Source organism: Psammomys obesus, unplaced genomic scaffold, assembly GCF_907164565.1.
Source record: "Psammomys obesus unplaced genomic scaffold, mPsaObe1.curated_primary_1811, whole genome shotgun sequence".
Lineage (NCBI taxonomy): Eukaryota > Metazoa > Chordata > Mammalia > Rodentia > Muridae > Psammomys > Psammomys obesus.
Genome location: NW_026586589.1, coordinates 7,013,918 through 7,018,493, shown reverse-complemented (window position 1 = coordinate 7,018,493; position 4,576 = coordinate 7,013,918). Strand labels below are relative to the sequence as shown.

Here is a 4,576-nt window from a genome sequence, read left to right as displayed (position 1 = left end):
TGACATGCAGAGCAAGTTTAGGATAATGATGAGCGCCAAGGCCAGGCAGATGGTGCCCTTGCCTGTCAAGGTGGCTTCAGAATAAATGGTTCCCCAGGTGTCCAAGACCCACCCCTAGGGGGGAATTCAGATGGGAGGGCACTCCCAGGGCAAGTTCAAAGGAGTCTGGGATCAGCCTAGGTATTTGGCAATTTAGGAAGAGACACAAAGGTGACAAATGTAAAGTGAATGAGTCAGGGGACAGATCAAAGTCAGCGAGAAGTGGGTGATCTAGACACACTCTGCCTTGTGATTACAGGAACACAAGTCCTGGTCATGAAGAGGCTTTCCAGGAGCCCTCCACAGATGCACACACAAGCTTCTGAGACCTAGGGCAGAAAGACAGGCAGGCAACACCACCAAGTGGGAGGGAAACACCAGGCTGCCCCCTGGAGCCCCCATTGGTTCCTGGCCTGCATACTTCCCAGAGATCTCCCCTGGGGCCTTACTTACCCTGTTGGGAAGGAGGGTGCCCCTTCTTGTTGGCCTGGGGCGTCCACGTGACAGACAGCAAAGTGCTGGGTGATCTCTTGCATATCCTCGAAGTTGAAGAATGTGTTGAAACAGGATTTATCTGTGAGACAAGAACACCCATGCATCACGAGTTCCCCAGCTCTCCCCAGTTGTGTGCTGTGCCAGTGTTCTTTCACCCCCTTCTCATCAGCAGTCTGCTCAAGTGAGGGGTCTGCACAAAGCCTGTGACTCTGGCTGCCGAAGGGAAGACTCCAGAGAGGCACCTCAGTGACTGGAGAACAAACAGCTGGTTCTCAGTTCCATGCAACGGGGTCACAGCAGAAACTACCTTGTGGATGTTTGCTGGGTTTCCTGGTGGGGAACCAGATAATCTACCCGCAGTGCTGCCTTCTATGCACCTTGTTCCTCTACCTGACAGGGAACACTGACCTTTGCCTGACCCTGGCTAGAGGATCTCCTCAGCTGCTGATATTCACCACATGGGGCTTTGTCCCTTGTCAGAACTGCTATGTGGGTGGAGAAGATGCTGTCTCCATTTTTACCCTCTTAGCATAGGGTGTAATGCAAGTGTTGGTTTCTTTGTATGTTTTTATGTTTTTGTTTTAATCCCAAGTATAGGATTATAGTTGGGCTCTAGTTTGTCAACATCTATTAATTGTCTCATGAGGAGCATGGCTTTTGCCAGCTGGTAACAGCCTTCCATGTGTGCACAGAGAGGGGTGTGGTCTAGGACTCCAAGAATGTAAATTTGAGAGCTGAGAAAGAGAAGGGGTAGCATTTGGTGTTGGCTTGTGGTGTGTAGTAGTCTGGAGAGACCAAAGATCAGAGATAGTATGGCAGTTTGGAGCACTCAGATGGAAACGCTTCGGGTCACAGTGGCATGGAAGAGCCTGCTAGCTGCATCTATGGTTGATGGAGATCGGTATACCCCTAAAAGAACCCCTTGACTCTAATTAGCAGGGAGAAGTAAAAAGGTCTGGGCTTCTCCACACACTAACCTTTTCTCTCTCTTACTGAAGGTTGGAGGATTGGTGGAAGGGAGGTAGAGGCCTAAATACCCCAAATAAAGTAGGAGTTTAAAAAAAGACCGCTACAGGGGGCTTTCAGATACAACAGGGCCTTCCTCACTTCCCATGCGTAGGCTCTGGGCTGTCAACTCAACACATGCCACCTCTGGAAGCCAGAACAATAGGAAAGACACACATTTACAGATTCTGGCCCCAAGGATAGAGCCTACATCTGTACTGTTTGTTGCACAGCCACTTCTAAAATGCTTGCTAGCCGATTGGTATGGATTTTAGCTTTGGAAATATTTGTAGACACAGGAAGAGACATCTTGGGGATTGACTTAAAGATTAACATAAGGTAGACTTATTTTTACATATTCCTAATACACATAGCCTGAAGTAATTTTTAAAGTAACGGCTATGTTTTTATAATTCTGGGGCTGACACTGAACAGGAACACACACTATGCATTATAGTGCAGCTGGCCTTTTGGAGTACTTACCTATTCTCTGTCAGCACTCAGTGTCAGATTTATAGCATTTTAGATTCTCAATTATTGGATTAGGGATTGCTCAACCTATACCAGGTAGAAAAATCTGTTGGAAGAATACTTTTACTACTGAATTAAAAACTTTTAACTCTGGATTTTTCTAACCTGAGACATGAATAAAAAAGCAGACTTCAGGGCTGGAGAGATGGCTTAGTGGTTAAGGGCACTGACTGCTCTTCCAGAGGACTTGGGTTCAATTCCCAACATCCACATGGCAGCTCACACCTGTCTGTATCTCCAGTTCTAGAGGATCTGACAACCTCACACAGAAAGACATGCAGGTAAAACACCAATGAATATAAAATAAAGATAAGTTAAAAAAAATAGACTTCAAGGCTGGACATGGTTGTGCACACCTTTAATTCCAGCACCTGGAAGGCAGAGGCAGGTGGATCTCTGTAAGTTTAAGGCCGGCCTGGTCTATATAGTGAGCTCTAGGCCAGCCATGGCTTTGTAGAAAGACCCTATATTCACCTAAAGAAACTAATCAAGAAGGACTCTGGGTAAAATACTCAATCCTCATTCAGAAAAGCAAAGAGGATGGACATCAGAAAAGGGAGAAAACAGGGAACAGGACAGGAGCCTACCACAGAGGGTCTCTGAAAGACTCTACCCTCCAGGGTTTTGAAGAAGATACTGAGACTTATAGCCAAACTTTGGGCAGAGTGCAAGGAATCTTATGAAAGAATTGGGAAATAGTAAGACCTGGAGAGGATAGGAGCTCCACAAGGAGAGCAACAGAACCAAAAAATCTGGGCACAGGGGTCTTTTCTGAGACTGATACTCCAACTAAGGACTATTCATGGAGATAATCTGGAACCCCAGGTCAGATGTAGCCCATGGCAGCTCAGTATCCAAGTGCATCCCTAGTAAAGGGAACAGGGACTGTCTCTGACATGAACTGATTGGCCTGCTCTTTGATCACCTCCCCCTGAGTGGGGAGCAGCCTTACCAGGCCACAGAGGAAGACAATGCAGCCACTCCTGATGAGACCTGATAGACTAGGATCAGAAGGAAGGAAAAGAAGACCTCTCCTATTAGTGGACTGGTGAAGGGGCATAGGTGGAGAAGAGGCAGGGAGGGTAAGGTTGGGAGGGGAGGAGGGAAGGAGCTATAGGTAGGATACAAAGTGAATAAACTGTAATTAATAAAAATAAAAAAATTGAAAAAATTAAAAAAGACCCTATCTTAAAAAACATCAGACCTCAGTTCTAATTTATTACTCAGTTTATCAGATAATCTATCCTTTCACAGACATGACCCAAATGTAGAATGTAATCCCAGTTCCCCCAACACACTTGACCCTGCTCATAACCCAGGAATATTAACCATCCATTAATAAAAAGAGGGCATTGAGGCAGGGCATGGATGCGCATGTTTTATTAGAATGCTATTATTATGTTCTTTAATACAAAGTTATTCCTGCCCAAAGGGAACCTGTGTCCACCTCTGAGGCTGTGTACTTTATGAACACATCCCATCACACTCAGGGCTTAGGAGACAACCTACGCTCTCTACCAATCCTGGCATCTCTACCAATCCTGACTGTCTCGCCCTATCAACCCAAGATGGCACCTTAGTCAGAGAGTCTGTCAGTAACCTGAGGTAGGATGCTACCAGCTGGATAATCACCAACTTTGGTCTCTTTCTCATGTTCTCTCCTTTTAGCTGAGTTGTCACAGTGTCGCTGGTCCTTTATCTTTGATATCTGTTAAAGTATGATCACTTCATGCCTGCCACTATTTCTTCTCCATTCTAGCAACATTTCTGCTACTATGAAAAGTTATTCTTCCTAATTATCATACTAGAGTACAAATATTCCAATGTTATATAGGAATTTGTGTGTGTGCATGTGTGTCCTGATGAGTGTCATGTTATTGCTTTTAGGAATATGAGTCATTTACAGAAACACCTTATCAGTGTACCTGACTGTACCACAGGAGGGAAAAATGTTTCTTCTTCCCCCAGTGACCATTAGCTCTCTACAGATCCTCAGGGATGGGTGGAGTCTCATCAGCCCACTCCAAGAATTTTTGATACAATATCCTATGACTTCACCCCTTTGGCTTTCACAGCTGCATTCACTCTCACAGTAAAATAATTCACTCATTAGCCACTGGCTCATTAGATCACATTTTTCTCTGACTTGGCATTAACTCCCCACTTTTACCTCTCAAACCTTTCAACCTAGTTCTGCCAATACGTTTGGATTCCCATTTCTGCTTTTCAGCACATCACAGCTCCACTCTTCTCATTAGCCGCACTCAATCTGAAAACTTCTTTGGCAATATCAACCTAAAATGACTCTTTTCTGTAGCAGAAATCCACCTGTAGTGGTCTTTTAAAAAACCTCTACATTATTTGGGGTGTTTAGGCCTCTACCTCCTTTCCACCAACCCCCCAAACTTAAGTAGAAGAGAGAAAAGGTTAGTGGGGAGAGAGGATCCAGACCTTTTTACGTCCCTGACTGTTTAGGGTCACGGGGTTCTTTAGGGCTCTATACCAA

At 45.1% G+C, this 4,576-nt stretch overlaps 1 long non-coding RNA gene across 1 annotated transcript in view; it reads right to left on the bottom strand.

The window, feature by feature from the left end:
• LOC129672698 (uncharacterized) overlaps window positions 1–4,576 on the bottom strand; it is a 6,090-nt gene extending 1,514 nt beyond the window's left edge. The window contains exons 1-2 of the long non-coding RNA XR_008719536.1: window positions 4,522–4,576; window positions 493–613 (exon numbers count right to left, since the gene is read on the bottom strand). This is a non-coding gene — a long non-coding RNA (uncharacterized LOC129672698). The remainder of the gene's footprint in view (window positions 1–492; window positions 614–4,521) is intronic.